General features: G+C 41.1%; 1 non-coding gene across 1 annotated transcript; it reads right to left on the reverse strand.

Moving 5' to 3' along the window:
* Positions 1-11,720: 11,720 nt before the first annotated feature.
* Positions 11,721-11,858, reverse strand: LOC119933781. Its single transcript, XR_005452654.1, has one exon. It is a non-coding gene; the product is annotated as a small nucleolar RNA SNORA7 (small nucleolar RNA).
* Positions 11,859-12,649: the final 791 nt, after the last annotated feature.

The raw sequence follows: 12,649 nt of genomic DNA on the forward strand, positions 1-12,649 counted from the left end.
GTGCTTTGCATGTAGTAAGCGCTTAACAAATACCATTATTATTATTATTATTATTACACACTTTGAGCATTAGCTATTTTCCCAGCCCTCCTTCCCTCAGCACTTGGGAACATATTTATAGATTGCATATTATAAAGTTTTCATTTCTATTCATGTCTGTCTCCCTGTCTAGAGCTTGCTGTGGGCAGGGAACGTGTCTACCAACTCTGCTGAACTGTACTCTCCCAAGATGTGCACACAGCAAGTGTTCAGTAAATACCACTGATTGATTGATTGGAAATAGGAGACAGTCAGAACTCTCTGCCTCTTCTCTAGGGGCCTGAGCTCAGAATCCACTGCCCACCTTGCCCTGACTCTGCCTCTGTGGGCTCAAGTGGTAAGGGAGGATTGGGCAATATTAGAACTCAGGTCCTGTGAATCTCAAGCCCTTGCTCTTTCCACTAGGCCCAACCCTCTGCTTCCTCATAGTCTGCAAAAGATCATGGGGTTCATGGGAAGTTCATGGATTTAGCTTCTAGTTCTGATTCTACCACCCATCAGCTGTATGATTACGGGCAAGGCCTCTTACCTCTTCATGCTCAGTTTCTCTCTCCATACGATGAGGAGAAAAATGATAGCCCATCCCTTCATCTATGCAGAGATATTTGAGAACACAATGAAGAAATGCATGTCATAGCATTTTGGACAAGTGAGTGCACTGTTCACATGTTGCTACTAATATTCATTATCAGTGAATGGGAGTAGCATTAATAATCAAGCAAATTCTGACCTGTAGCACCTAGGGTTGGATGGGTAAATGGGTCATGCACGGTTGCTGTTGTAATTCTTAATTTGGTAAAAGGAATATTTTTAATGATGGGATATGTTTGATAAAATAATGCATTTTGCAGGTTCGTGAGCGGATATTTCATTTTAAAAAACAAAACGAACAAACAAACAAAAAAAACCAATGGTATTTGTGAAGCACTTAAGATGTGCCAATCACTGTATTAAGTCCTGGGGTAGATTCAAGCTAATCAGGCTGGACACAATCCATGTCCCACACGTGGCTCACAGCTTTAATCCCCATTTTACATATGAGGCAACTGAGGCATACAGAAGGCGAGTGACTTGTCCAAGGTCACAAAGCAGACTAGTGTTCCGGCAAGTGGGGTTAAAACCAAGGTCCTTAGTTGGTACTCATAATACCTGCCTTCCAGAAGCTAACAATCTAGTGGGAAATTTACAAACTAGTATATCTTTCATCAATGAATCAATCAATGTATTTATTGAGAGCTTATTATGGGCAGAGCACTGTATCTAGTGCTTGGGAAATAACAGTACAACAGAGTTAGCAGTCACGTTCCCTGCTCATAATGAGCTGAGATAGACATTAATCTACTTAAATAATTTATAATATATAATCCAACCATATGCACAAAAGTCCCATGGGGTTGAGAGTGGGCCCAATAACAAATGCCAAGAGGTCACAGATCCAGATGAAATTGGTTATGAAATTGGAAAGAGTCTCTGTCCTTCAAAGGACTCGCAATGTGTCTTTTCCCCATTTTACAGGAAACTGAGGCTCATGGAAGTTAACCTATCCCATGGTTACTGTTTTTACAAAGCTTTTGTCAGTGGTCTTTCCAAAATCTAAATATGTGCACTGGTTTCCTTCCAGTCTTGTGTTTCAACAGACACTAGAAGACTACTGAGGCATGTTTTCCTTACAAAACCATGTTGACTATCAATAAATCAGTCAACCAGCTGTTAGGTATAGATAGAACACTGTAATAAGGCCTTGGTAATGGGCCTTTTGGTCAAGTCATTGATCCTAAACTCAATTACAGATTATACTAATTTACAATATATATATATATATATATATATATATATATATATATAGGTGAGGATTCACTACTAGTCTTTAATTTCCAGGAAGACTTATGAAGCCCTTCTTATGGCTGGGATTTTTTTTTAGTGGTATTTGTTAAGTGATTACTATGTGCCAGGCACCATACTAAGTTCTTAGGTAGTCACAGTTTCGTTTGGTTGGACACAAAGTCTTAATCCCCACTTTACAAATGAGGTAACTGAGCCAAACAGAAGGTAAATGACTTGTCCAACATCATGCAGTAGACAAGTGGCAGAGCTGGTATTTTAAACCCAGGCCCTTCTGACTATGCACTAGGTCATGCTGTTTCTCATTTTGATTGCCAGTTTACCTCATCCTTCTGATCATCTTTGTTGCTCTTCTCTGTACCTGATTGACCAACAGAATACAAGCTCCTTGTGGTCAGGGAACACGTCTTGCATTCCTGGTGTACTTTTTCGAGCATTCAGTGCGTTGCTCCCTGTAGACACAGCTCATGTACACCAACTCTGTGTTACTGTAATCTCCCAAGTGCTTAATAAGAATAATAATAATAATAATAATAATGGCATTTATTAAGCACTTACTATGTGCAAAGCACTGTACTAAGTGCTAACTAAGAACTTAATACAGTTCTCTGCACACAGTAAGTGCACGATAAATACAAGTGAATGAATGATTGGTTGATTGCATTGTATTCCACAGGTCTCAATAAATGCCTTTACTATTATTACTACTTTCACTACTTCTTCTACTATCAGTACTAGGTCTGTTATGTCCCTCTTGATATGTAGTTACCAGAACTACAAGCAGCATACTTCATCCCGGGAAATTTTAGTTTCACATCATGGAAATTTTACTTATCCAAGACTTATGTGAAATAACCCAGAGCAAGGTGAAAATGTGCTCAAACAAATCTGGAAAGTTCCCAAGATGTCTGGATCCTTTTAGTCCTGGGAACTCCACCTAAAGAGCGCACAATCAAACGCTTGACTGTCATGTCTATGGAATCTCCAAAATGTCATCTCTTGTAACACCTTTGTTCATGTAGACAGCTAGGCTAAGCAAGAAGCAGGCAGCTGTGACAGAGCACCCTGAAATTGTGTCCTGGGCTTGTTTTTTTTTTTTCTTTCCTTTTCTCGACTCAATTACTTGAAATTGCTGGTACTGCACATAAAGTGCTGTGAGCATATGGGCCTGGGAGGCACACTGAAATTCTGCAAAAAGAAGGTTTTTTTTCCAACTAAGCAGCTAGTCCCACTTCATAAATAATAGGAATCCAGACCATTGGCATCTACTTTTCTCTGTGTCGACAGATCTTTTCTAGCAATTCAAAGCAGCAGATCAGTTTGTTTGAAGAATAGGACATAGGGAATAACCCTTAAACCATAACTGACGTTAATAGAGAAACATATCTGTAATGATGTTTAGTGTTTCAGATTAGTTTATTTCAGATTTTTTTTTCACCTCCATTTAATTCAAAGCATTTCCCCTTGTTATAACCAGACACAACAAGCTAGTCACAAGACAATAGCCTCAGCACTTGGCTGCCACATATGGTGTGCTTTTTGCTGACGGGAGAAATTCTCGGCTCGAGGTTTACTAATGTATTCAGCTACACGTTTCGATCAGAGCGGTACATCTTCGCAAACACTTTAGGATCTCTACCTATGGATTCCTAGCTCTATGCAAACTCTTCATTGTCCAAAATAATGAAAAGAATGATGACAAGAAAGGTTACCTTTCAAGGCATACAAATTTAGTCATATTCTCAGTAAAACCTAACTCTCTTCTCAAGGGCTCACCATCTGTGTACTTGAAGTCTATATCACAGTTTGCCTAAACCTTGAAATAGCCCATGTTCTGTCTAAAAGAGAAACGGTAGCGACCAATTTTAATTAGACAAGGGAACAGAGATTCTGTAATGGTGAACTGTGGAGCTGTAACAAGTTCATAACTTGTAACGATTTTCAAAATGATTAAAACTGGAGCTTTTTTTCAGTATTATTTCATTGGCGACAGAAGTGGTATCATCAGTGGCCACTAGCTAACTCCCTATTAATAAATTATTATTATGGCATTCATTAAGTGCTTACTATGTGTTAAGCCCCAGACTAGCTTGAGTGGGTTGTGTGAGTTGTCTTCACCTGCTGCCTCAAGTTTTTCTCCTCCAATTCTCTCCTTGACCCCCTCCAATCTGGCTTTTGTCCCATTCACTCCATAGACAGTGCCCTCTCAAAATTCACCAGTGATCTCCTTCTTGCCGATTCCAATGGCCACTACTCCATCCTAATCCTCCTAGACCTCTCAGCTGCCTTTGACATGGTTGACCATCCCCTTCTCCTGGAAGCATTATCCAACCTCAGCTTCACTGACACACTCCTCTCCTGGTACTCCTCCTATCTCTCTGGCCACTCAGTCTCAGTCTCTTTCATGGGCTTCTCCCCTGCCACCCACCCCTAACTGTGGGTGTCCCTCAAGGTTCAGTCCTGGGTCCCTTCCTATTTCTTCTCCATCTACATCCACTGCCTTGGAGGACTCATTCGCTCAAATGGCTTCGACTACTACCTCTATGCAGATGACTCCCAAATCTACATCTCCAGTCCTGATCTCTTTCCCTCTCTGCAGTCTTCCATTTCCTCCTGCCTTCAAGAGAACCATACTTGAGTGACCCACTGACACCTCAAACTTTACATGTCAAAAGCAGAACTCCTTATTTTCCCACCCAAACCCTGTCCTTCCCCTGATTTTCCCATCCCTTCCTGTCTCACAAGCCTGTAATCTTGGTATTATCATTGACTCCTCTTATTCAGCACACAAATTGAATCCATCACTGAATCTTGTCAGTTCGACCTTCATAACATCAGAAAGTCCTGCCTTTCCGCACAATCCAAACTGCTGCCACGTTAATCCAAGCACCTCTCCTATCCTGCCTTGATAACTGTATCAGTCTCCTTGCTGACCTCCCTGCCTCCTGTCTCTCTTCAATCCAGTCCATACTTCACTTTGCTGCCCAGACCATTTTTCTTCAAAAACAGTCAGGCCATGTTTTCCCCATTCTGAAGACTCTCCACTTATAGCCCATCCACTTCCATCTCTAAAAGAAACCCCTTACCATCAGCTTCAAAGCACTCAGTCATCATGCCCACTCCTACCTCACCTCATTACTCTCCTACGACAACCCACCACGCATACTTGGCTAATGCCACCTGTCTCACTGTACCTCCATTTTGTCTATCTCACTGCCAAGCTCTAGCCCACACCCTGTCTCCATCCTGGAACACCCTCATTCTTAATATCTGACAGACCTTTACTCTTCCCACCTTCAAAGCCTTATTAAAGGCCCCATCTCCTCCGAGAGGTCTTCCCTAAGCCTTCCTTTCCACTTCTCCTACTTTCTTCTGCATCACCTTGACTTGCTCCCTTTATTCATCCCCCCGTTGCAGCCCCTAGTATTAATAAAAATAATAATTGTATTTGTTAAGCGCTATGTGCAAAGCACTGTTCAAAGCGCTGGGGAGGTTACAAGTTGATCAGGTTGTCCCACGAGGGGCTCACAGTTTTAATCCCCATTTTACAGATGAGGTAACTGAGGCACAGAGAATAATAATAATAATAGTAATAATGGTACTTGTTAAGCACTTACTATGTGCAAAGCACTGTTCTAAGTGCTGGGGGGATACAAGGTGATCAGGTTGTCCCACATGGGGTTCACAGTCTTAATCCCCATTTTACAGATGAGGTAACTGAGGCACAGAGAAGTGAAGTGACTTGCCCAAAGTCACACAGCTGACACTTGGAGGAGCCAGGATTTGAACCCATGACCTCCAACTCCAAAGCCAGTGCTCTTTCCACTGAGCCACGCTGCTTCCACAAATAACAATGGCATTTATTAAGTGCTTATGAAGTGCAAAGCACTGTTCTAAGCTCTGGGGAGGTAACAGGGTGATCAGGTTGTCCCACAGGGGGCTCACAGTCTTAATCCCCATTTTACAGATGAGGTAACTGAGGCCCAGAGAAATTGAGTGACTTGCCCAAAGTCCCACAGTTGACAATTGGTGGAAGCGGAATTTGAACCCATGACCTCTGACTCCAAAGCCCGTGCTCTTTCCATTGAGCCATGCTGTTTCTCCCAGTACTAACGTATGTGTCTGTAATTTTATTTAATTCTATTAATGTCTGTCTTCCTCTCTGAACTGTAACCTCATTGTGGGCAGGGAATGTATCTGCTATATTCTTATATTGTAATCTCCCAAGCACTTAGTACAGTGTTCTGTGTGCAGTAAGCGCTCAATAAATACAACTGACTGGCTGACTAGACACAGTTTATGAATACAGAGCCCCGGTCCTACAGGAAACTCACAATCTACCTTAGCTCTATGTTACAGATGAAAGAACTTGGGCACCGAGAGGTGGAGGAGGAGGAGGAGGAGGAAGAGAGCAGGAGTAGTAGTAGCAGTATTTCTATTGATGTCTGTTTCCCCCTCTATATTATAAGCTTGTAATGGCCAGGAAACATACCTACCAAGTGTGTTGCATTGCACTCTCCCAAGCACTTAGTACAGTGCTCTGCACACAGTAAGTGGTCAATATATTTCTTTATATTAATGCCTGTCTCCCCCTCTAGACTGTAAGCTCGTTGTGGGCAGGGCATGTGTCTGTTCACTGTTGTGATGTACTCTCCCAAGCACTCAGTACAGTGCTTTGCACACAGTAAGCACTCAGTAAATACAATTGAATGAATGAATGAATGAATACCATTGATGGAGAAGTAGCATTCATTAAGTTACCATTTTGGGAGGGTACTGTAGTAGGCTATTTGGAAGTTCAGACAGTGCTTTGCACACAGTAAGCACTCAGTAAATACAATTGAATGAATGAACGAATACCATTGATGGAGAAGTAGCATTCATTAAGTTACCATTTTGGGAGGGTACTGTAGTAGGCTATTTGGAAGTTCAGAATAACAAAGTGATATTCCCACCCCACAAGAAATTTACCTTCTACATGCAAAAAATATTTGCAACCTCTGTGCCCTCTACCTGGGGAAGTAAGGTGCAGTGGATGCATCTTGCAATCTGCGTTCTCCCATCCTGAATCTTCCAGCTTTATCAGGTGAACCAGAAAGGAATTAGAGCTACTGAAATACACCATGCTTCTGTGAAATGCAGAAACAAGGATCTACCTTGGAGGAAAGTCATTTACTCAGCCAAACCCATGTCGCTGTTTGTTCATCTCCAAGTGCTGTTGGAGAAACCAAAAACAACTTGAAGTGTGAAGGGCAGCCATCTCAATAGTTTGCCAACAGCCAAACTTTATGAAACAACATGCCGGTCAGGTTTTAGGGGAAAAAAAAAAAATTTTAATGTGTCTTCAACATAGACTGCTAAAATTTGGTTTCATATTATATAACCACTCTCCTCTATTTATGTACGCCATTAGTTTTAGTGCAAAAACTCATGTGGTGGGTTATTTTTATCCTAACGTCTGCAACCTGTTCCCAGCATTTCACATTTAGTTTAACATAGTCACTTTTTTTTTTTAATTTCCACTTTTGCTTGGGGTGTTGGAACAAGAGCAGCGACTGATAGGCTTTCTGAAAATATTCAAGAACATTTCCCCTTGAATGCAACTTCCTCTTCTCTCTTTAGTTCCTAAAATCCAGGTGGAAGGCATCAGAGTGGAGATTCCACTATATCAATAGCGAGAACTTTTGTGCTTCAACTGCTCACTGTTTATGTGCTAATTTGTGAAGTTTTTCTTCTGTTTTCTGATCCCGTGACATTTGTGTCAATTATTTAAATAGCTTAAAATGATGGCTTACATTTGGATGAAGTGTCAGTTTAACATTCCAGGACAAAGCAAAATGCAATACATGGAGAAAGGTTTATGTCCCAATCAACACTTTTGGGGAGGGATTGGATAGTCCAATTCTATTGTATTGTACTTATCCCAATGCTTAGTACAGTGCTTTTCAAAAGGCAGCATTCAATATATGTGATTAATAACAGAATGCAATTTTTAAGGGGCTGAACATTTGGGGGAAGTTTGTGCTTAGACTTTGTAAATTACTGTTTATACCTACTCAACCCAGCATGCTGACTCCACTCCTCTAACAACAACCTACTCTCTGTACCTCAATTTTGTCTATTTCCTTGCCCACCTCTTCCCTGGGGCCTGGAGCTCCCTTCCCCTTCATATGTGAGAGTGTGGGAGTTTCCCTACTTTCAAAACTTTCCTGAAATTATATGTTTTAGAGGCTAATGCAGTAGTGTGATTGAAATAATGAAAATCTGCACCAGAATGGAGGTCATTCAGGTAGAAAATAAAAGATTGATAGAAGAAGAGAGCACTTGCAGGACTAACTGAATGAAACAGCTTAAAGGGAGCAAGGAGTCAAGGTTATTCTGTGAAAAGGAGGATGGAAAGTTGCGGGGGGAATGGGTTTAGGAGATTATAGTGGGTCAAGAGGACAGTGGGTGGAGAGGAATTGAAGAAAGCAGGTATCTGCACTAAATCCCCACTGTAAGAACACTATGTACGTATTTATTACTCTATTTATTTATTTATTTTATTTGTACATATCTATTCTGTTTATTTCATTTTGTTAATATGTTTGGTTTTGTTCTCTGTCTCCCCCTTTTAGACTGTGAGCCCACTGTTGGGTAGGGACTGTCTCTATATGTTGCCAACTTGTACTTCCCAAGCGCTTAGTACAGTGCTCTGCACACAGTAAGTGCTCAATAAATACGATTGATTGATTGATTGATTGATATGCTCTGTGCAAAACACAGTGCAAACGGTGTGCACAGCCCTGCACAAAGTTCTTGGGAACCAGAGTAAGAAATGAACTTAGAATCTAATGGATTTTACAGCCATTCCTTCATTTTTCCTGGATCCATGGTTTTGGGAGTTTTGTTTTGTTGTTCCCCTGATTCCCTAGCAGAAACATACATTCAGCTTTTCTGCCATTAAGGGCTATCCGACACATTTTCCCATTGTTTCTTTAAAAGAATGATCGGTAGATGGCATGTTTTGTGAAAATCATTTTGCCCTTCAATCATGCCCTAACTTTTTCTCTGATGATTCTTCTTCCCGCTGTGACTGCTACAATAGGTGCTTACCACCTAAACCCTGAAGTACATTTACTCCTGTTTCACTGCTTAATGCTTTTATCTCATACTCCTTGTACCTTTCCCTTTGTTTTATCTGACCAATGTGGTGCTGATGTGAGACTGATTTCTAAGAGAGTGCTAACTTGAACTGCAACTCAGTGGGGACATTCTGCCTCATTGAAGCAATGCGGGACTCTGAAATGGAAGGGAGTTTGATATGGTTCTTTTTCTTATGGCCTAATGTTTGTAGGAGTGCTGAGGGGAATAAATGGTTTATTTTTCTAGTACTCAAAGCTAAGGTTAGGAGTATAAACAATATCTAAGGGCAGCTACTGGTTGGACATGTTCTGGGAAGGTGATGCTTAATCAGGGAATGCCTCCTGGAAGAGGTAGGTTTTCTGGAGGCTATTAAAGTTTAATGGTCCATTTTCCAAATTTTCCACCCAAAGTGGCACCAGGATACTTTAACAAACCATGTAAAAGTTACAGTCCCAAAACTCATTCCTATATTTAGGAATTTCTTATAGATTGGCTCAACCATTGCTCTCTTTATCCCTAATCATCTCTTGTAGCATTTTGAATGATTCACCTGTGAATTGATCTACATCCTTTTTGACTTTGCTGATAATCTACCTCTGTGATTGAATTCTAAATATTTACCACTGACTGGGTGAAAAAGCGGTCTCCTTGTGGTTCTTACAACTCATGTCGTTGAAGATGCCTAAGGAATCCTTGATGGACATCACCTCAACACCATATAACATGGTGAACTTTATATTCTCTTTGATCTAGTGGGAAGAGCACCAACCTTGGAGCCAGAGGCTCTGGGTTTTAATCCAATCTCCATCACTTACCTGCTGTGTGATTTTGGGCAAGTCACTTCTCTGTCCTTCAGTTCCCTCATCATTCAATACCTGATCTCCCCCATACATACTCTGTGAAACCCCTATGGGACCTAATTATCCTGTATCTACCACAGTGTTTAATACATTGCATGGCACATAGTAAGCACTTATTAAATATCACAATTATTATTAATGTTATTCCCATTCTGAAATCCACTCCCCTGATCTGTCTACGGGAAAGGCATGCCTCCCCTCACCATGCCCCTCCCTCCCTTATGTTTCTGTTATCCCCATGGCTCTTTAAAACTTCCTGTTTCCCACCCTGACTGCCTCCATTAATCCACTTTTCTGGATCCTCATCCTCACAGTCCCCTGTTCCCCAAAAGTCTCATGCCAGCACCACTGCTCAGATTGGTCAATAATACTTCAGGCTTTTCCATTCCCTTTGTCCCTCAGTAATCTTCTGACCATCCTGTCCTCCATCCCAGGGTTGGCTAGGTAGATTTGAAGCTGTTTTAGGGAAGAGATTGCAGAAGGACCTCCAGAACCTTGGACATCAGCTTTCAATCTAATTGAGAGACTCATTCTAAGATATCACACAATAGAACATCTCCTGGGTCTCTACCCAATACTTTCCAAGCAAACTGGGGTCAGCTGTGATGGAAATACATGCTCTTCCATGACCCTTACTTAGATTGAACACACAACAGATAGAGCACCTATTGAAAGGATCATACCTCCCAGTGGGTTTAGACAGTTCTCTGCATATAGCAAGTTCTCAATAAATACTATTGATGTATTGATTGATTGATATGGCATCAATCTGGCTCCATTAGTTAATATTCTAGGGCTTTCTAGATCATTAAGATGTGCTAAGAAAGGATCCAGATGTCCTTCAAAGATCCACATTTTCAAGAGAAAAAAAAATCATAAACTTGCCGTTAAGTGATTGGAACTCTCTTTGAGTAATTTTTCTTTATCTTTCTTTGAAATCTTAATAGGAATCACACAAATGCCTTCAGAGACCAAGACAGTAAGTGGTTTATGTTATAAAAATAACCATATCAAGCAATATGATCTTAACCAAAAATGAATACCTGGGGAATCACAGCATTCGCCAGCTCTCACATAGAGGGAAAAAAAAAGGAAAGCAAAAGCATAACACTTTCAAACTTTCATTTATAAAAATAGCTGGAAACTTAGAAGAAACTCAGTGTGATTTCAGATACTCATCGACTCTAGTTTCATTGGTGTTGCTGCGTCCTCCAAATGTTAACCATGCAACCCCCTGCCTTTCCAAGTGCTTAATAATAATAATAATAATGATGATGGTATTTGTTAAGCACTTACTATGTGCAAAGCACTGTTCTAAGCGCTCAGGGGATACAAGGTGATCAGGTTGTCCCACGTGGAGCTCACAGTCTTAATCCCCATTTTACAGATGAGGGAACTGAGGCACGGAGAAGTTAAGTGACTTGCCCAAAATCACACAGCTGACAGCTAGTAGAGTCCTCTGCACCTAGTAAGCACTCAATAAATATGACTGACTGACTGACTTCAAGCAGGCCTACTTCAGGCAGAGTCAGCAAATGGGATGCCTTTTCTATTCATGAAGATTTTGAAACAAGGGATGGTGAAAAGTTGAAAGAAAAACTCTAGGGAACCTCAGGAAGGTAGGTTGTTGTTAAAGTCTGCTGCTGTCAGGTTGTGTACAATCCATAGCAACGCCATGGATACATCTCTCCAGAACATCCCACCACCATCTGCAATCATTCTGGTAGCGTATCCACAGAGTTTTCTTGGGAAAATATGGACAAGGTTTACCACTGCCTCCTTCCACACAGTTAACCTGAGTCTCTACACTCGACTCTCTCCCAAGCGTCTGTTGTCCAGCAGAGGTGAGTTTTGTCTTGTAACAGATTGTCTTCCACTCATTAGCCACTGACCAAGCTAGGAATGGAATGGATATGCCCCTGCTTGACTCTCCCTCTTGTAGTCAAGACTGGTAGAGGACTGGAAACCCTCCAGTTGCGACCCTGAGAGGTGTAGGAAAGGCAGGTACCTGGCTGGAAATATTCCATTACTTCCTGATTAACGTTGTTCCTCTTCTGTAACCCTCAAGTGAACTCTAAAGAATCTAAGGGGAAGGTAGTCACTACAGTTTATTCTTGCTAGGAGGAAATGATAAAGCATAGATTGTTATGTCCTTAAGGGCACGGATCCAGTCTAGTAATTCTATTGTACTGCCCTTTCCCAGGTACTTAGCACAGTACTTTGCACGCAGGAACTGTTCAACAAATTCATTCATTCATTCATTCAATTGTATTTATTGAGCACTTTGTGTGCAGAGCACTGTACTAAGCGCTTGGGATGTACAAGTTGGCAACATATAGAGACGGTCCCTACCCAACAATGGGCTCACAGTCTAGAAGGGGGAGACAGACAACAAAACAAAATAAAATTAACAAAATAAAATAAATAGAATAGTAAATATGTACAAGAATAGTAAATATGTATAAAGAATAGTAAATAGGCATAAATACCACTGATTCATCAACTGTTTATAAAGATAAGGGCATGGCTCAGTGGAAAAAACATGGGCTTTGGAGTCAGAGTTCATGGGTTCTAATCCCGGCTCCGCCAACTGTCAGCTGTGTGACTTTGGGCAAGTCACTTCACTTCTCTGGACCTTAGTTATCTCATCTGTAAAATGGGGATTAAGACTGTGAGCTCCCTGTGGGACAACCTGATCACCTTGTAACTTCTCCAGCACTTAGAGCAGTGCTTTGCACATAGTAAGTGCTTAATAAATGCTATTATTATTATTATTATTATTA

Source organism: Tachyglossus aculeatus, chromosome 10 (assembly GCF_015852505.1).
Source record: "Tachyglossus aculeatus isolate mTacAcu1 chromosome 10, mTacAcu1.pri, whole genome shotgun sequence".
Taxonomy (NCBI): Eukaryota; Metazoa; Chordata; class Mammalia; order Monotremata; family Tachyglossidae; genus Tachyglossus; species Tachyglossus aculeatus.